The sequence below is a fragment of the Macaca mulatta genome, chromosome 10 (genome assembly GCF_049350105.2).
Source record: "Macaca mulatta isolate MMU2019108-1 chromosome 10, T2T-MMU8v2.0, whole genome shotgun sequence".
NCBI lineage: Eukaryota > Metazoa > Chordata > Mammalia > Primates > Cercopithecidae > Macaca > Macaca mulatta.
Genome location: NC_133415.1, coordinates 42278207 through 42299252, shown reverse-complemented (window position 1 = coordinate 42299252; position 21046 = coordinate 42278207). Strand labels below are relative to the sequence as shown.

The 21046-nt window shown below is 52.5% G+C and overlaps 1 pseudogene; it reads right to left on the bottom strand.

Annotated features, from left to right (window-relative positions):
• Positions 1 to 1465: 1465 nt before the first annotated feature.
• LOC106995737 (uncharacterized) lies at positions 1466 to 2102 on the bottom strand (annotated as a pseudogene).
• Positions 2103 to 21046: the final 18944 nt, after the last annotated feature.

The following is a 21046-nucleotide window of genomic DNA, read 5'->3' as shown; positions in this document are numbered from 1 at the left end:
AGGCAGTGAGGGTAGCTGGGCTGGGGGCCTGTTTCCAAGAGTCAGGGCCTCCTTGATCTCTGCACCCTTGGGTGTAAAGTGGCGGATGTGGCACTCTGCCCTGTGCAGGGGCATCAGGCTGTGTGTGATGAGTGCCTGTTCCCCACTCCTGTTCAGAGAGAGGAACAAAGGCAGTCCTGCTATGAAACCTGGGATGCAGGCCCTCGGGAGCAGGCACCACAAGGTCTTAAGACCAGCTGAGGGGTAGGATTTGATCCAAATTTACAGAAATCAAAATCCGCTTCCTGGGGCTGCATCTCACCAGTCCCTTTTGTGCACTCACCTTCCATGCCCGTGGCAACCCACAGCCCAGGACAGGCTCCAGAGCTCCAAGGCATCGGGAGGGGAGATAGGAGCCAGAGTGGCTGAGGGGGCCTCGGCTCTGGAGTCAGTGTCCTCAGGCTTGCCAGTCATTGTCTCTTCTCCTGCTGGCCCCTAGGGACATGCAGTCCTCACGAACCCTGTGGGGAGGAGGGGTCTGGGCAGACCCTGCCTTGAAGCACAGCCCACTGTGTTCCACTCAGATCTGGCCCTGGAAGCCCTTCTCCCCTGTCCCCGGGTGAGGAGAGGAGAGCAAGTCAGGAACACACCCCACGTCCCAAGATGGGCAGATTTTGCACCCCCACCCAAGAACCAACCTGCGTGTCTAGGACACCTTGGCAGGGCTGCAGTGGGTGGGATGGCCCTGCTGGGGAAGGAGAGGACTCCACGCTGAGCTGCCAGCAAAGCCTGACTCCATCACAACCTCAGACTGGCTCCCACCTGTGTGTGAAGAGGAGGTGAGGCTGGGGCAGGCGGACGGGCCCGGCAGCCCTGGGAGGCAAGAATTGCCCGCACCTGACTTCACAGCTGAGCTATGCCAATAATTAGGAGGGCAGGTGGGGGCGGTTGTCTGCAGGAACAGAGGCCGAGGAGGGCCATGGCGCTGTGGGGTGTCTGAGAAGGGAGCAGATGCCAGGGAGGCCAAGACAATGGCAGAGAAGCTGGACCCTGGAGCCCACGCACCTGCCTGGCTTCATGCCACTACCCAGTCCTGGACTTGTCTGTGCCCTTGGGTGAGACGTCACTTCTCTGCGCCTCAGTTTCCTCATCTGTAGAAAGGGGTACACCTGGTAGGAGCATAAGGCACTTCTGGCCGGTTCTGGCCCAGAGCAGAAGCTGGGCCTGGGATTGCCCTGGCTCTGGGGAGCAGCCCTGGTTGAGGTCCTGGGTAACTGCCTCTCCCTGTCGTTCCCCACCTTGGGTGCATCCAGCTTCTCCTCCAGCCTCCTAGGCCCCGCCGGGCTCTAAGACCCACCAGGTGAGGCTCCTGCATCCTTTGTGCCGCTGCTTTGCCTGAACCTCATGGGAGCCCCCTGCCTGTGTCCACAACACACTCTCTCACTGTAGAGGCTCCCCAAGGGCAGGGCCAGGCCTGACTCCTTCATCATAGCCTCAGCGGGACCCCGCTCTGGGAAGGGAAGTGGGGAGGCACCAGGAAGTGAGGCCTAGGACCAGATGTTTTCTTCCCAGGTCCTTCAGTACGACTACTACCGGGCTTATGGGAGCCGCTGCGCACTAGGACTATGCCTACCGCAGGCTGCTGGGGGAGTACGCTTTCCACTTCCCACCCCATCACGACGAGGTGCGTAGCTGGGGTCCATCGCGGGGGTCCATCCCTCTGCTTGTCCCTCAGTTTAGCCTCCCTATTGGGCCGGCCTTCAGCTGGCCCTGCATAAGTTCCCCTCCCCCAGGAGTCTCTTCCGGCTCTGCATTCACGCTGTTTTCCTCTGACTCCATTTTCAGGAGGAATCATGCATTTTCCTCTCACCCCTCCTCCCTCTGTATGGAGATTTTGCCAGCAGCCAGGCCTGAGCTAAAGTGGTGCTGCTGAGGATGGGGTGAGGTGGGGACTGAGGTAACGGGCTGGGGCCCAGCGGGGCTGCACCACTCTGGACCTCCCCCTCCAGCTCTCTGGAGCTACTCCGAGGCTGGCATGAGATGTGATTGGGGAAGGGACTCCTCCTTCCTGGAAGCCAGCGCAGAGCAGATCCAAGACAAGGTGCCCAGAGGCTCCTGGTCATCAGGCCCCTTATGGGCCCCTCCAAAAGACAAGCAGAGGGAACCAGAGTTGAGAGGGCCATGGCCTGGAGCCTGCTGTTCCTGCTTGCTCCAAAGTGGGCAGGCAAGGCTGGTCACACGGGGCACATTGCAGCCCGTCACCCCTGCCCAGGGACCTGAATCCCACATGCGGGGGTGGAGGTGAGGAGTCTTGGGGGGCCTCCTCCCCTGCAGCAACCTGCACCACACAGGGCGTTCTACCTGACAGCTGTCCTGGAAGGAGAGCTTCTGCCCTGGACTGCCCAGCCGTGTGGTAAAGTGTTCACAGGTAGAGTTCAGCTATTGTCCCCACACCACCCCAGGGAGACTCCTGACATCTCACCATGAATCTGACATAACAGCAGAGCCAAGGCCTGAGCCCGAAGTCTCAGACCCCAGGGACAGCTTAGGAGGCATCCACTAGGGGGTTCCTTTCTGGGGCCTCTGGGACAGGTACAAGCCCAGCTTCTTTCAGGTCTGACCCCGTGGTTGCCCGGGACCCCTTGCCTTGAAGGGCCCAGTTTGGGTTCCTGCCCTGCTGTCAGTGCATGGAAACTCTGCATGGTCTTTGAACAAGGGCCCCACTGGTTCCCGCACTGGGTTCTGTAGCCAGTCCTGAAGTAAAGAAACTGTTCATTTCCACCATCTCCCCCAAAGCTTGCCCTAGTGGCAGAACATCTGTTCAAGGCATTGGAAGAGGGGGCTCCTGCAGGAAGGCGGAGGTGTGTGCATCATGAAACGCCTGAGAAGCAGAGCAGGCTCAGTGGCCGAGGCCCTGTCGCTGCCTCCTGGTGAGTGCTCGGGGCTCCGTCTGGCACCTCCTCACCCACAGCTTGTAAAGCCTTTGGGACTCTGGCCCTTGAGGATGTGGGAGCTCAGGGAAGATGCCAACTTGGCTTTGTGGCTTCATCCAGCCTCCGCGGACAGGCCTGAAGCCTTTCTAAAGCACGAAACACGTGCTTGTTCTCAGCGCTGGCAGCTAGAGGAACCCAGCGCGGGAGGCTGCTGGAGAGTTTTGGTCGGCAGCCCTGGTGGCATCAGCAAAGGTAAAACGGAAACCGACGAAGGGGAACCCTGTCCTGAAGGATAGTGAAGGCTGGTGGGGCTGGAGAAGCCACAGAGGGCTCAGGAGGCGAACGGTCCCAGCGGTGTGCTGGTAACAGCTTAACAATCAGTTTTCTGGGGTGGAGGGCAGGAAGCTGGCTCTGCAGCATTGGCCAATTTCCCCGATGTAAATACTTTCTCCATGGCTGATTTCAATCCTGTCCGCCAATGAGGCATCACTGAATACGGAGCTGGGCAGGTGTCTGAGTGACCAGCTCTCAGGGTCAGTGCACCCCTGCACAACCTGGCTGGACTGTAGCTCTGCCACTGCCCAGCTATGCCACCATCCCTGGCCTCCCTGAGAACATGAGGCATAATATGAGTTCCCTTGTGGAAACTTAAAGGGAACTTGGGAGGAGATGAAACAGCTTCACGACACATGGCAATGTTCAGGAAGCTGTGGGTGTTGCTGTCATGATTACTTTTTTGCCATAATAACAATGAGGTGGGCACATCTGCTCAGCAGTGGGAGGCATGTTGAATCCTGAAGGGAAGACCAAGTAGAACATACAGTGCAGAATAGAAGGCTCTGAAAACCTCACCCAGGCATCTGTAAACGTGGGGAAGGAAATAGGGAGTGCTGTGTGTGTGTGTGTGTGTGTGTGTGTGTGTGTGTGTGTCTGTGTGTGTATGTGTTTTCTAAACAGCTTTATTGAGATCTAATTCACATACTATATGATTTATTCATTTAAAGGGTACAACTCAACGTTTTAGTGACTTCACAGGGTTGTGCCATCATCACCATGATCTAGTTATAGAATGTTTTCATCTCCCAGAAAATAATACTCCATACCCTGCCCTATCCCCAGCCCAGGACAACTCTACTTTCTCTCTCTGTAGATATAACTGGTTTGGACGTTTCACCTAAGTAGAATCATGAAATGTGTGTTCTTTTTGTGATCAACTTCTTCTGCTTAGTGTGATATTCTCAAGGCACATACAAGTTGTAGAGTGTGTCCGCACCTCATTCACTTTTTTTTTTTTTTTTTTTTTTTTGAGATGGAGTCTTGCCCTCTCACTCAGGCTGGAGTGCAGTGGTGTGATCTTGGCTTACTGCAACTTTAGCCTCTCAGGTTCAAACAACACTCCTGCCTCAGCCTCTCAAGTAGCTGGGATTACAGGCACAGGCCAACATGCCTAATTTTTGTAGTTTTAGTAGAGATGGGGTTTCATCATGTTGGCCAGGCTGGTCTCGAACTCCTGACCTCAGGTGATCCACCTGCCTCGGCCTTCCAAAGTGCTGGAATTACAGGTGCATGCCACCATGCCCAGCCACTTCATTCCTTTTTATCCCAATCATATTCCATTGTATGGACCCATCATATTTTACTTATCCGTTGATCCATCGGTGGATATCAGAGTTGTTTTCACTTTTAAGTTCCTATGAACAGTGCTGCTGTGAACATCTATGTCCCAGGTGTTACGTGCATGTATGTTTTCATTTCTCGCGGGTGTATAACTATACCTGGGTCACATGGTATCTCTCTTTAGCGTTTTGAGGGAACACCAACTGTTCTCCAAAGTAACTGTACCTCGTTACATTCCCTACCATAGTGAAAGAGGGTTCTAATGTCTGCACATCCTCGCCAACACTTGTTATTATCTGACTTTTTCATTCTAGCCATCCTAGTGGGTGTGAAATGGCATTTCATTGTGGTTTTGATTTGTATTTTTGGAACAACTAATGATGTTGAGCACATTTTTATGGACCTGTTGTTCACTTGCATATATTCTGTGGAGAAATGTCTGTTCAGATCCTTCGTCCCTTTTAAAATAGGCTTATTTGTATTACTATTACTATTACTATTAATATTATTATTATTATTATTATTATTTGAGATGAGGCTTCACTCTTTTCGCCCAGGCTGGAGTGCAGTAGCATGATCTCAGCTAACTGCAAGCTCCGCCTCCTCAGGTTCACGCCATTTTCCTGCCTCATCCTCCTGAGTAGGTGGGACTACAGGTGCCCTCCACCACACCTGGCTAACTTTTTTTGTATTTTTAGAAGAGATGGGGTTTCACCATGTTTGCCCAGGATGGTCTCGGTCTCCTGACCTCCTGATCTGCCGGCCTCGGCCTCCCAAAGTGCTGGTATTACAGGGGTGAGCCACCACACTTGGCCTCTTCTAAGAGTTTTATAGTCTTCACTTTTACATTTAGGTCTAGGATCCATGACAGTTAATTTTTGTGCGTGGTGTGAAGTTGGGTCCAGCCACAATCTTTTGCATGTGGCTACCCAGTTGGCCCAGCACCATTTGTGGAAATGATTGCTTTCCCTGTAGAACTGTCTTGGTACCCTTGTTGAAAATCAATTGACTGTAAATATGAGGACTTCTTTCTGGACTCTTAATTCTATTCCATTGATCTATAGGTCTATTCTTATTTAGTACCTCACTGTCTTGATTACATAGCTTTGTATTTTAACAGCAAGTTTGGAATCAAGAAATGTGAATTCTGCAACTTTGCTTTTCCTTTGCAATATTGTTTTGAGTATTCTTGGCCCCTTTGAAACTCCATATGAATTTTAGGATCGGCTCATCAATTTCTGCAAAAAAAAAAAAAAAAAAAAAAAACCAGCTGAGAAATTTGATAGGAATTGTGTTAGATCAATTTGGTGTGTGTGTGTGTGTGTGTGTGTGTGTGTGTGTGTATATGTGTGTGTGTGTGTGTGTGTGTATATATATATATATAGAGAGAGAGAGAGAGACAGAGAGATAGAGAGAGAGAGATCAATTTGGGGTGTATTGTCATTTCAACAATAGTAAGTCTTTTGTTTCATGAACATGGGATAACTTTCCACTTATTTAGGTCTTCTTTCATTTCTTTCAAAAAAAATCTAGGTTTTAGAATACAAGTTTTGAGCTTTTTAATTAAATTTATTCCTAAGCATTTTATTATCTTGATGATATTAGAAGTAGAATTTTTAAATACTTCCTTTTGAGATTGTTCATTGCTAATATGGAAATACATTTTTTGTGTGTGTTTTTATATATTGACTTTGTATCCTGTAACCTTGCTGAACTATTTTATTAGTTCTACCAGTTTTGTGTGTGTGTGTGTGTGTGTGTGTGTGTGTGTGTGTGTGTGTTTAGTGGATTCCTTAGGATTTCCTATATACAAGATCCTGTTATTGGCAAGTAGGGATGATTTTACTTCTTCTTTTCTGATCTGGATGCCTTTCATTTTCCTTTTCCTGGATAATTGCCCTGGCTAGGGCCTCCAGTACAATGTTGAACAGAGTGTAAGAATGGACCCCCCTGTCTTGTTCCTGATCTTTCATCATGAAATACCATGTCTACTATGTGATTTTTGTAGGTGTCTTTCATCAGGTGAGGGAAGCTCCCTTACATTCCTAGTTTGTTGTGCTTTTTTGTCATGAACAGGTGAATGTTGTCAAATACTTTTCTGTATCTATTGGAGAATCAGATGGTTTTTGTCCTCTGTTTTCTTACTATGTTGCATTAGATCAATTGATTCTTGAATGTGAAACCAACCTCACATTCTTGGGATAAATCTCATTGATCATGGTGTGTAATCTCTTTCCTATGTTGTTGGACTTGATTTGCCATTATTTTGTTAAGGATTTTTTTTTTGCATCCATATTTGTAAGAAATATTGGTCTGCAGTTTTCTTATAATATCTTTTTCTGCTTTTGGCATCACGGTAATGCTGGCCTCCTAGAGTGAATTGGCAAGTATTTCCTATTCACAATTTTTGGAAGTGTTTGGGAAAAATTGGTATTAGTTCTTCTTTGACTGTTTGGTAAAATTCATCAGGGAAGCCATCCGAACCTGGGATTGTGGATAACTTTTAAATTACAAATTCAATCTCGTTTTTGTTTTAGTTCTATTAAGATTTGTCATGTCTTCATTCTGTTTCAGTAATTTGTGTGTTTCCAGGAATTTGCCCATTTCATGTCTAGTCTGTTGGCATATGGTTGTTCATAGAGTCCACTCAGAATCCCTGTTATTTCTCTGATATCCTCTCTTTCATTCCTAATTTTAGCACTTTGAGTCCTCTCATTTTCTCTGTCACTGTAGCTACAAGTTTGTCAATTTTCTTGATCTTTCAAAGCATCAACTTTTTGTTTTGCTGTTTTTTTTCTATTTTTCTGTTCTTATTTATTTCTGTTCTAACAATTCATTTCTTCTCCTTCCTTTGGGTTTAATTTGCTCTTTTTCTGGCTTCTCAAAGTAGACTGGCCTATTGATTTTTAGACCTTCTTTTATAATACAAGCACGTACAAGCAGAAATTTCCCTGTAAGCATCGTTTTAGCTGCATCCCATAAGTGGTTGTGTGTTGTGCTTTCATTTTCATTTAATTCAGTAGCTTCTAATTCTCTTTGTGATTCTTTTCTTTAATCCATTCATTCTTTATCAATGTGTTGTTTAATTTCCACTTACTTGTGAATTTTCCAATTTTTCTTCTGCTATTGATTTCTAATTTTATTACATTGTGATCAGAGAATATCCTTTGTATGATTTCAACCTTTTTGAATATGTTGAGCCTTATTTTGTGGCTTAGCATATAATCTATTCTGGGGAGCATTCCCTGTGCTTGAGAAGCATGTGTCATAGTGTGTATCTGAGCTGGGAAGGGTTTGCTGCAGGTTATAAGAGAGGAGGGGAGGCTCAGTACAGGTGTGTTGGAAAGAGCTCCCATTCTCCACGTTCTTGGGGAGGAAGCACACCCCAAAGGCCCCCAAAGACCCCCATGGCATTCCCACCTCCCTGGAACTTTTCCTATCAACATGAGTATCTGGCCTGCAGAGGGGCCACTGCTGTGTTTGACATGTCCTACTTTGGGAAGTTCTACCTGGTGGGGCTGGATGCAAGGAAGGTTGCTGACTGGCTCTTCTCCGCAGATGTCGGCTGACTCCCAGGTATGGAGCCTCAGGTTGGTGGGCATGTTCCTGTCACTCCATGGGCACAGCCTCAGGCACTGAGACGAGCTGTCAAGCCACCCTATCCCCTCGGGCACTCTGAGCACACTGCTTCTTGCCCTCACCTGGCCTTGGGCCCCTCTGTCTGGCTCCCTTTGCCCCATCACAGGCCCCAGGCCCTCATTACTTTCTTCCACCTCTCCCTTCCGCCTTCCTTCTCCTCCCCACCTCTGCCTTCCTCGCTACTCTATTCCAGAAAGGATGTGTGACAGCTGGCCCTCAGCCTCCTCTCTCCTGGGACTGGAGGGCCCAGTTTCCCCCATGCTCTCACAGGTGGGATTGCCAAAATTAATTAGAAACACAGGATGCTCAGCTACTTTTGAAGTTTGGATACATGACTCATTTTTAACATAAGTATGTCCCAAGCCATATTTGGGACATACTTGGGATCTTCATCTACAATTTTGTCACCCACACAAAAGCTTAAGCATCTGCATCTTCATGAGTGTCCAGGGCTGCCAGAACACAGGATCACAAACCCAATGGCTTAAAACAACAGAAATTTATTGTCACAGTTCTGGAAGCTGGAGGTCAAAATGAGGGTGTATGCATCTGACACTCTGTAGATGGCCCTTCCTTGCTCTTCCAGCCGCTGGTGGTGGCCAGAAATCTTGGCCTTCCTAAGCATGTAGCTGCATCACTGCCATCTTTGCCTGTGTCACATGGCCCTATCCAGGTGTTCTCTCTCTCTCTCTCTCTCTCTCTCTCTCTCTCTTTTTATTGAGACAGAGTCTTACTCTGTCGCTCAGACTGGAGTGCAATGGCATGATCTCAGCTCACTGCAACCTCTGCCTCCTGGGTCTAAGTGATTCTATTGTCTCATCCTCCAGAGTAGCTGGGATTACAGGTGCCCACAGACATGCCCAGTTAATTTCTGTATCTTTAGTAGAGACAGGGTTTCACCAGGCTGATCTCAAACTCCTGACCTCAGGTGATCCGCCCACCTCGGCCTCTCAAAGTGCTGGGATTACAGACGAGTGACACTGCACTCAGCTGTGTTCTCCTCTTATAAGGACAGCAGTCATATTAGATGAGGACCCACACTAACGAACTCACTTTAACCTGATCACATCTGCAAAGACCCCATTTCCAATTAAGATCACATTCCAAGTCCTGACGTGAGGACTTTCACATATCTTTTGCAGGGGACACAATTCAACCCCTAACATCATCTCTCCAGCCAGCCAACCAACAAACTCACTCTCCAGACTCCTAGGCACATGCTGCTCACCTCCCATTAATCCAGCCACCCACTCAGTCTTCCATCCACCCATCCGCCAGCCCACACGTCCCTGTTTCACCATACATCTGTTCCGCCTTCTACTCACCCACTCCCATCCTCCCATCCACCTGCTCATCTTCCCATTTGTCCATCCATTTCCCATCCACAAAGTAATTTATGCCACAGACGTTTATGGAGTCTTCTCCGGTACCAGACACAGTGCTAGGAGTCCCAGAATGAATGAGGGACATGAATCCTCTCCCTAGAAACTTCTCAGCAGGGTGGTGGATGGGAAGGAGTGGCCAGTGCCAAGGCATTTCAAGAAGAAAGAAGCTTCTTTCCCTCAAGGGTGATGGTGATGGGATGACCTGTCAATGGCCAGTCCTCTCTGGTTCATTCAGCTGAAATGGCATACTGGGCTGAGGGTCTCTCCAGATCACTTCCCAGTAGGGCATCCTGTCTGGGGATTATCCAGCCTCTGCGACAAGGAGCTGCCCCTGTGAGCAGCCCTGGGGAAACTGAGACAACATAGACCTGGCTGGGGCCTCAGCACAGATCCGGCTTTCTTCTCCCTCTCACAGTCTCCACCGTGTACACTTATATGCTCAACCACTGTGGGGGCGCCGAGAGTGACCTGACTGTCAACTGCCTGGCACCCAGCCACCAGGCCTCCCCACTGGCCCTCACTTTTGAAGTTATGGGATGCTTCTGTGTGCACAGTGCTGTGACTGCGGCCTGCTCTGTGGACTGATGGTTGTGCACAGGGCGGCATGGACAGGATGGGCTGCTGATGGCAGCTCTGTCATTAGCTGTTGTGCCCACTGTGCTCAGGGTTGGGAGATTAGAGATCTCATTTCGGGCTAACTGCGGGCTTTGTTCAGGTGGCGCTACTGGAGCTCCCAGTACTCAGTGATTGCATCTTTGCATCTGTCCACACTGCTGCATTTTGGAGTGGCTGCAGTGTGGGCATGCTCAGCTCGGTTGCCCAGAACAGAACGTGCCAACGATAAGCCGCGGCTCCCACTCAGAGCAGTCAGCTCCTTTCTGCCACTGACATCCTTGCTGGGATGGCTTCTCAACTTGTATGACTCCCTAGTCTGAGGCTTTAGCAGGCCCTTGGAAGATGTCAGACTCAGGACCCACGCTGATGCCTAATTGCCCTCTGCAGTTGCTCAATGTCTGCTTCCATGCCCTCAGTGGCGGGCAGCTCAGTACCCTCATGCCTTGTTTGCTCAACCCCAACTGTTACACAGAGACAGGACCTGCCTCCTGTCCCTTCGGCTCCCTGATCCTGTCCCTGGGTTCACACAGAAGCCAGCTGATCATTCATCCTGTAACCCATCCCCACTAGGGATGAAGAAGCAGGGAGGGAAACATTCTCTCTCTCCAGGAAGGGGCATTGCGGCCTCTGGGACGGGACTTGCATAGGGGAAGGTGCTGACTGTACAGGTCTCTGTGCTGCCCCCAGGGCAGAGTCACAGTCAGGGGTGAGGGCCCAGCTCATTCAGAAAACCTGGCATCTCCTGGTTCTTGACCTGACTCTGTGCTGCTGGCAAATGTAGTTTTCTCAATGGGACTCGGTAAGTGTCAAGCCCCAGCTTGGGTACTGGGGGAAAGAGGCAAGGGGAGAAAGGGTTCATTCATGATCAGCTCCTGACCCTCACCTTCAGCAACAGTCCTTGAGCACCGACTGTGTGTCGGGCTTGGTATGAGGCAGGGAAGACTCAGAAATGAACCAAACACAGAAGGTTCTGGCCCATGTGGAGTTTCTATCTCTGATGGGAGGAAACAGGATTAAAAAAATAAAATAAGTGGAAGGTGTAGGATGTTAGCTGGATCAAGAGGGAAAATGAAGACCAGAGGGAGTGGGATACTGGGGGGCCTTGCAGTGCTGCCGAAAACAGGGGATAGTGAGATGAGCCCTGCAACCTCGAGCCTGGTGGCAGAGATGAGGCTGAGAGCAAGAGTGAGGGGTGCTGTGGGGTGCGCAGATCTCAACCACCCCTTCCCTCCCGCCATTGGTGACATGGAGGCTGAGAGAGCCATTGGCTGAGCCAGAGTGCATGTGCTTCATGGATCCTTGAGCTCATTAATTTACTAACATCCTCGACAGTCACTGTTGAGGTTGTACTGTGCAGCAGCTCCAAGACAGCCAGAGCCGGGAGCAGTTGAAGGAGGCTGGTGGGGCTTCAGGGACTCCACAGTGGGCTATATGCAGGGACGGTTGCAGGAAGGGCCCCGTAACACCTGGAGGGGGACGTGCAAGGGGATGGGAAAGAGCGAGGTGTTAGGGAAGGCCATGCAAAGTCACTGAGCCGGGATGAGTAAGGCTTCCTGGAGGAGATGGCCAGCCTGAGCTTGGAAGGATGGGTAGGAGCTGCTGGCTACAAGGTTGTGGAGGTGAGAACCAGTGTGACATGCCCATCGCTGGTCCTCTCTGGGTCGTTCAGCTGAAATGGCATCCCTGAGCTGAGAGGAGTGATGGCCGTAAGGAGCTGGGTATCAGCTCTCAGGAGAGGGGCGACCCAGGCACAGCTCATAGCCACAGACTTAGTGAGTCTATCTAGGGAGACAGTAGAGAGGCCAAAATGAGGTCATAGGTCGCCAAAATCCTGGCCAGGCCCAACCACTATCTGGCTCAGTGACCTGCCTTCTTGAGCCTCAGTTTCCCTCATCTGTGAAATAGAATGAGGAAGATGCACCTCCCGGAACTGCAATAGTGAATTGAGTCAGAGCCTGGAGGTACTGGGAGGGCTGGGGAGTAGCCTCACTGAGCCTCAGTTTCCCTGGCTGGGGAATGAGGACCTTGCTTGTCCCCCCTCATAAGGGGAAGTTGTCAGGAAAGTTCTTTGAACGCTGAGCCATCTCCCAGTGGTGCACAATTAGCTTTCCAGAGGATTCTGGTGGATTCCTAGAGCTGAGGACTGGAGATTGGCGGTGCTGGTTGCTGGGAAGGTTTGTACTTGGTGGGTGTGGAGTTAGCGCAGTGAGTCACATCCCCCAGGACACTGCAGGTCCTGGGGACACCATTCAACAGGAGAAAACTATGATGTGGGCTTTTCTTTACTTTCAGGCTTCAAAACTGCACTATTTGAGTATTAATATGCATTGGCATTAAGTATGCAAGTATTGAATACATGTGCTCCCTACCCATACTACATCACATCACCATGAAGTCAAGAGAATGTGACGATTTACATGTGATCGAGGTGGCGTGCAAAGCAGCTGTCAGTCTTAAAAGTAATTTTAAATAATCTTTATTGATCTCTTTGTAAGATTGCAAAAAAGATACATGCTCCTGGGAACCATTCCAACGATACTGAAAAGCACAAAATAAGGTGCACAGCCCACAGCGCCCCGCTACACCCAGTGCCGATGATGCAAGCCACTGGACCACCCTGCCTTCTCACTACTCTCTGCCATATCGGCTTTGCAGGCCATGCCTGGACCTGGGCTGCCTGACCTCTGGCCTCAGGACTTGCATTTTGTTCTCAGGGAAATTGACTATGGATGGTCAGGGTCACAGAAGGCCAGGCCCATCAGCTGCCATCTCCCTGGGCACCAATTGGCCTCTGTAGCTCCCATTCCCTCCTGGGAGAGGCCCGGGATGGCTGCACACTGGTGGGGTCCCCCTTGAGCCGGGGGCCTGAGAGTCGCTGTGTGTGTATGTGTGTACGTTTGTGTGTGTGTGTGTGTTGGGGGAAGTGAAGTGGGGTGTCTGTCTGGCATGGGGCTGACGACGCCGTCCAGAAATGGCCCCAGCCCAGGAGTCAAGGAACCCCTTGAGGACTGGCTTGTCTTTGCCTTCATTCTCCATTGTGCTCGTGATGTCAAGAGGAAGGAGGGAGGGAGCAGCCTGGCTGGGGCCTGCCCAGGGCCCTGAGAGGTCTCTCGTCCAAGGGGTGCTCCCAATAGCCCTGTGGGGCCAGATCTTGTGGGTCTGCCCCTTCTACAGAGGAGAAAATGGGGGTTCAGAGAGGTGAGAAGTGAGACTGGTGAACCACAGAACTGCATCTGGGCCAGGCTGGCCTAGGCCTGTGTGTTCCCAAGACACTGTCCTCCCAGGGTGGGGGCATCCCTGTGAGGAGTCTGCAGAGGGGTGGGTGGTAGGGGTTGAGAAACAGGTCCTTCTCCTAAACCCCATGGCTCAGAGGATACTCTGTGCAGGTTGTGGACGTGGGGGACCGAGGGAGGGACAGGTACGATCCCTGAACAGTGTGAAGGTGCAGGCCCCTGAGAGGGCATTTCTTTTCTCAGCAGGGAGACCATTGGGCCACCCGCTCTCTCCCTGCCTCCCAGACCTTGACATCCTGCTCTAAGTCCAGGTGCTTCCCTTCGAAGGCAGTTGCCACCTGGCTGTGGGCAGGGCCGTGGCCCAGCACAATTTATCTCACATCACCACCGTGCTGCAGGACCAAAAGTTCCGGTGCCAGCTCATCGACAGCTCTGAGGACCTGAGCATGGTCAGCATCCAGGGCCCAGCCAGTTGAGAGAGGACTGGTAACCCGCCCTTGGGTGCACCTGCTCCCTGGACCCAGGCCCTCCAACAGGCCCTTGGGCAGAACCACTTGTCCAGAATGGGACACTCTGAATAGTTAAGCGATCTCGTAAACCAGAGGTGCCACTCTGAATAAATAATCTTCAAAGCACTGGAATGCAGATAAGCCCGTAGCATGAGTTGGACTGAACTTTACAGCTTTTCAGTCACTGAGGACCCCAGGATCCCAGAGGGGAGGGCAGTCTGCATCACCAGTGCAGTCTAAGAACTACTGTCCACCATCCCGAAGTGGGCAGAACCAGGTTGGCCCTGCTATGTAGGCGGAATAATATCCTACCGTGAGGTGTCCCCAGCTCCTCCCTAAACACCCCCCATGATAAGGTCTCCACATGGGTTATCCATGCATTTATTCATTCTATAAGCACCTGCCAGGCTGTGTTCCTCAACCATGAGAAACCAGGACCCAGGAAGACCTTGGGATGCTGGCTCATGCACACAGGCACAGAAGGGTCTTGGGCAAAAGGACAACTGAGCAGGTTTGATTTCAGAAATACCCCTCTGACTATGCTCCGGAGAAGGGACTGGGGGTAGGAGGCAGAGGGGAAGGGCAGTCATGTTAGCAGCCACCAGTGGAGCATCTGGGACTTGCCAAACCTGAGCCAACATCTCCCGTCCCCATAGTAGCCCTTTGAGGTGGTCATGATTGTTCTTAATTTTACTGATGCAGAAACCGAGGAACAGAGAGATAGAGACACTTGCCCAAGGTCACACAGCTGGTCAATGCCAGAGCTGATGGGGATGCAGTCCCCCTTGTGCTCAGAAGCCTGCACATGGTCACTGCCATCGTTTTTCAAGAGTTAAAATCCCTATGGGAAAAGATGGCCTAGTCTAGGCCTTCCATTGTTGACCGCCCTTGGTTCAGGGGACAGGACACTCATCTCAATGTGCTTCTACCTGCTACATCTGCCCTGGGGCTGGACGGGGTGGCTCTGCTGCACTAGGCAGAAGGAAGAGGCACAAGATGAGGAAATTGCTTCTGGAGACATGGAGGGTGTCAAAGGGGAGATCTAGCTCTAGAAAATGATGGGGGCAGCTTTGGGGAGAGGATGGGAAAGGAGAGGAGAGGTGATGAGGAGTTGGGGAAGATGCATCTCCAGACTGAAGGTCGCCTAAGTGAGCACGGCTGTGTCTGGATGAGATCCTGCCCAGGCCCCACATGTAAGCACTTGCTGATCGAGCGAGTTTGCTCTTGCCTGCAGCCCTGCCATTCTGCAGGAGGGGCTGGACACACACCTGAGCAACGAGGCCTTCCCGTTCTCCACCCACAAGTTCCTGAGAGCCTCCAGGCACCTGGTAGGTTCCAGCTGGCCACGTCCTCTGGTTCATGAGTGGCAGCATGCTGTGAGGGGCATGTTGGGGGATCTGGCAGCTGGGGGTCATTGGGCAATTCCTTTACCTCCCTGGGCCTCAGTTCCCAACTGTGAAGGTGCGACAGTGGGACCAGGCAGCCCTCCCACAGACCGTTGGGAGCTTGGAGAGGTCATGGGGATCAAAGTCACAGCATCTTCCATCCCTCCCCAGTGCCTGGTGCATGCCAGAGACTCAGTCCCAGGGAAGGTGGCCTTGTCCTCACCACCTGCATTGCCACCTGTTGTATCCCCACCTGAAAGGCCCAGGGCAGCCCTCCTGAGGCCGAGTGACCCCCTGGAAACAGGAGGACCAAGCTCTGCTGAGCAGTAGCCAACTCCGGAGGTCTCTATGTGACAGCTTCCCTGCTGCCACTGTGGGTGTGGGAAGAGGGGCTGCCGGGGTGGGATCCCAGCCAGTCCCCAAAGAGCATCCCACACATTCCCCGCCAGCTTTAGAAAGTCTCTCTCCTGGGGGCCAGGGCCCACCCCTTCTGAGATGGTGGTGGTGTCTGGTGCCAGGACTCCATGCGACCCAGCCCCAGGCAGGAGCCTCCCTCAGAGACCAGGATCAGGGTCCAGGTTCTAGTTCTGAACCAGCATGTCCCTCTTCTGGGTTTAGTTTCCTTGTTGGGAAACAGGCATCTTGGTATCTGCTTTGACTTATTGAGGCTGAGTTGGGGCACGGATGGTAAACACAGCAGCCCGTTTTCTGAGGGCTTCCTGTGTGCCAGACACTGTTCCGAGAACATCACAGCACACTTCCCTATGTAATCCTCGCTGCATCACGTAAGGCTCAGTTACAGGGTCTCTTGACCTCAGCACTACTGACATTTTGGAACAGATCCTTTCTGCTCTGGGGCCCCTCCTATGTGACACAGGTGTGTGGCAGCCTCCCTGGCTGCCGCCAGCTAGATACCAGAGGCACCCACCATAGTGAGAGCCACAAATGTGTCCGGACATGGCCAAGGGTCCACTGGGGACAGGATCACCTGTTGAGAACCTCGGTGCATGACCCCCTACTTATTTACAGGGGTGTAAGCCTTGCAGCGGCAGCGGGAGCCGGGCCTCCAGAGCCCTCCAGCGCTCATGCTGGAGGAGATGTCACCCCGAGTGGTGGATGTTGCACAGATGGAGCTCAGAGAGGCTGGATGAGCCAGGCTGCTCAGGGCCACCCAGCTAAGGAAACCCAGAAAGCCCCTGATATGTGTCAGTGACACGGATGTGGCCTTCAGGAGGGGGTGGGCATGTACACGGCCACATTTGGAGGCAACTCCCTGTCTCTCCTTCCTGTATGTTCATCTGGGGATTGAGGGGAAAATGCTAAAGAAGGTTGTGGTGGAGCGGGGTCCTGGGGGACAAATCTGGGCTCTGTTAGCAGATAAACAACGTGGCAATGACTGTCAGAGAGGAGGTGGCCAGAGACCAGGGAGATCCCAGCGGCTCTGCTCTCACCTCCCCTCTCCAGAGGCTGCACAGGGGCAGGAAGCTGGGCCAGATGTGCCTAGCTTGCCTCTTGCCTCTGTGGTGCAAAACTGCCTGCTGGGACCAGAGAGGGTGGGCACTCAGGGAGAGCAGCACAGCTTGATCCAGGCCACATGACCTTCAGACATCCCGACTCCAGCTCCAGTAGGCCAGCCATAGGGTCCACGCAGCATCCAGCTTTGTCTGCGGCTGGGCTCTGGTTTGCAGAAGGGGAGGAGAACTGAGGGTTTTCCCACCTTTGCTGAGGTCTGGCATAGGTGCCTCCTCTGTATGGTTTGGCTACGGGATGCGGAGATGACCAGGTGGGAATACGACCCCTCCCATTTGAGGCCCAGCACCCTCGCCACCCACCCGCTCGGCGACTCCAGCAAGCCACTGGGACTTGTTCTCAGACAGGCAGCTCCAGCTGCCTCTCATCCCCTGGGGCTGGCCCTTTCCTGGCCCTGGCAGCCTTCCCAAGCCTGGGCAGTGGCTGCCTGGGTCCGCCTCCACCTGTGTGGCATAGGAACCAGGCTAGGCCAGGTGCTCCCTGAGCTGACACAAAGGCCCTGCTTCCAGGATGACGTCCCCCAGAGGAAAAGGCCAGGCCAAACACAGCATGGAGGGTGTAGGGGATGCCGGGAAGGTCACTAGGGCTGCTTCTCCCCAGTGTCCTGCTCACTGGCGTAAAATCACTGGTGTTATAAAAAGCAGTTATGGCTGCATAGAATACTGCTCCTTGCTCAGTTTCCAACTGTCACTGTGCATGGGTTTCAGCACAGGGGCTGAGTGCAGACCTCGCTTCTAGCAAGCACACTTTGGGCACAACCATTGCCCCCTCAGAATAACGATACTGGTTCTATGGGCACTTCTCATAAGCTACGGCATGAAGCTTATCTGACTGGGACATGGTGGTCAGCAGCATCTCAGAGGACTGTTGGGGACATTCATAGTCTGCCAACGAGTTAGCGAAAATCCCTCTAATCCAATCCCCAGAGAAACCACAGTTGACAGTTGTGTGCATTGCTCACCATCTTCTTTCCATCATCTGTGACTATCTATGGATTTTAAAATGTCATCAGGGCATCCCATGCAATTTATTCTCCGAATGTTGTGACCCTTTTTCTGTTCCTTTGAACATTCCCCACAAACTACTTGGAACGCCCTCAGCTGGGTCACCAGTGCCCTGGGCATGGATTTCACACTGGACTCACCTCTTTGCTTTGGAAGTGGCCGTGGGAGGAACTCCCCTTGAACGCTGCCCTCCCAATAGACCCTGACTATTGGTCCGAGAGATGGTAGAGCTGGGCCCACCAGGTCAGAGGTGTGTGCGGTTCATGGTCCCAGTCTTCTCAGTCACTCTTTGGGTTGTTGTTTTCTGTCCTTTGGTATTTCTACACCCCTCGCTTGCCCAGTGCTATTCTATGTCTCAGGCAGAATAGGAGAGAAGTGCAATGCTTTCTAGGCTGGGGTCCCTGCCTGTGTGATGGGTGGGAGGGGAAACACAGGGGAGGTGGGACATGAGTCTCAGCTGGCATATGCGATCCTGGGGACACAGGAAACAGGCGGTGGGGAGGTGCTGCACGTGTAAGGAGGCTCAGCTGCCAGGAAACAGGCCACATGCCGGCCATGGGGATTATCCATGGTGTACCTCCTGGCACTGTCACCTCCTGTTGGGCCACTTGGGACTCTCTGTCAAGCACTAGTGTTTTAACAAACTTAAGAATCTGTTCCCAGTGCTGTGCTTCTTGCCCTCTCCCTCACCGGCACTCAAGGGGCTTTGAAGTGAACTCTGGACATGCTGCCTGGGACCCTGCGTGGTGCTGGACTGGGGTCCCAGGATGGAAGATGTGGCTCCTGCCTTCGATGGGCTCAGAACCTGAGTGAGGTTGGGGGCCAGGAAGGCACCTGCAGCCACAGCCCAGCCTGTACTGGAGAGAGGTCCTGGGAAAGGCAAGTGGTGACCACAGGCCAAAAAGTTCCTGTGGAACTGAGAGTCCCACAGAGACGCCACAGAGAACTGAGCATGGGCAAGAAACAGACAGGGTGGGGCAAGGCTCCGAGTGCTTCGGCCTCTCAGCTGGGAACAAAGTGTGACCCATGTTAGGGGGCTCTGCCCTGGGACTGACTGCCGGGGCCTGTGGACGAGCTGGGAGCCCATATCAGTGGCTCCTGCTCCACCCACTCCCCACCAGCATTCTCCCCATCCTTGCGGGCCCCATCCCAACACCTCCCGGCCCCCCATTGCAGGACTAGGGCAGCAGATGCCCCCGGTACTGAGGGCAGGCTTCCATCCCCCCACAGCCCTGGCCAGGAACTCATCACTGCCAGCAACCAGTGCCCCAGGGCCACACTCCTTAAGAAGATGGACGACCTTAGCGCACACAGATTTATTATCACCTGGGCTGAGCGGACAGTTCTGTGGAGTCACTCCCATGCTCATGTTCTCGGAGTCCATGGGGTCCATCAGGACCATGCTGAGGGTAAGCTGGGGCTACCATCTTCATCTAGAGACCCTGATGCTCAGCACTGAGCGCAGCCCCACCGGCTTCTCATCCGTCTCCCTCCTTGTCCTCCTGGCGGCTCTCTGGAGTGGCCAGTGTGGGCATGGAGGCCAGGTCTGTGTGTGTCTGGAAGACAACTGTGGTCCTCAGGGGTTTGAAATTCCTGGGTGGCTGATGGTTCCAACTCCCATGAGATAGGGCCAGGGACTCGAGGAGTGGGCACCGCCAAGGGTATGGAGGACAGAGCAGCCAGGGATCCTGCCGTCAGTGACCACTGCTTCTCTCGAGGGCCCTGGGGAGCTGTGGGTCAGGGAAGCAGAGGTTTTGGGCCCTTAGTGTCAATGTTACAGTTTTTGCTCACCTGGGAGGCTGTCCCTCAAAGTGGCCAGGGCCATGCACTCGCAGGTAGCCTCAGCCTGGGACACAGTGCCCTTCCCATTTCCTGGCCAGCAAGACGGGTGGGGATTCAGCCACTGGCCAAGGCCAACTCCCTCTGTCGGGGGTAGGGGGGTGCGCACAGGTGGGTGGGAGATGGGAGTTGAGTCAGCCACAGACACTTGGGGGGTTTGGGACAAAAGCGTCCATATTACCCCAAGGCTCAGTGGAGCTCAGGTCAGAAGCCTGGCTTCCCATCCTGCTCCATCCTTCTGTGGGATGCCTCTCTGGACCTCAGTGTCCCCACATGTAGCACAAAGTCTAGCATAATGTCAAATTTTTTCTGGGCCATTCCATAAGTTGGTCCAGACCCTCTGGATTCTCTTAATTCAGGGAGAATTTCATATTCTCCTAAATAATGTCTTATGCTGGTGTAAAAATGTGTTAAGGATGTATCCCTCAACCTGAAGAAACACTGGGTTGTAGTGTGGGCCTGAACCAAATATTTATCGTTTGGGTTCCAGCCAACCAGATGCAGGAGAGAAATGTGTGTGCCTACACAGTCAGCGGATCCTCTGGGTCATAAGCAGATGCAAGGGCTGATGAGGACAAGGGCCAGAGATACACACCTGAGACCTGGGTGTGAGAGTGGGTGCCTGCCACTGCCCAAAGACCCTCCTCACCACCAGACGAATTGGACGTGATTCCCAACTGAGCACTGCTGCTCTTGTGCAGTGATTCTTCTCTGAGAGGCTGAGATCTGACCCAGGCTGTCACGATCCCTGGACTGCTCGAGGATGAAGCTGAATGGGGAGAAGTTATTGTCCATTCAGCAACCAGCAGACCAGCTTTCCTTGCTCCCCAAATATCTGCCTCGAGGCCAGCAAGATCCCCAGTGGGGCGGTGCTCTCCTGGCGTGTCTCCTGGAGCTCCGCTTGGCCAGACACCGTGTTCCCAGAGCCCCTGCCGAAGACAGGTCCTGCTACGAAGCAGCATGCTGGGCTGGGAGCACCTCGTGGGGCACAGCGATGAAGTGATTTTCTCTAAAAATTAATTTCACCTCAAAAAGAAATTGAATCTCTTTTCCTAACAGCGAGAAGTCACAGTCGTGGCACTGTTAGGATTTAAGTAGTTCAGGATGGAGCAGGCCTGCCCCCACACACATTAGATAACCATGACGTGCCAGTCAGAGACCAACTAGGTTGCAGCCACTGCCTATCCACTCACGTTACAGAATCTGTGCAGATTTGCTGAGGCCTGAGACAGATACCCGATGTTACAAGCAGGTTCCCTGATACAGCGCAGAGAGACTGGCAGCCACAGGCTGAAGCACTATGTTCCCTGTCACGAGTCAAGCTGCTGCCATGACTGTGTGAAGTTCCTAGGCCCCAAGGGGAGGTTGGAGCGAGGGT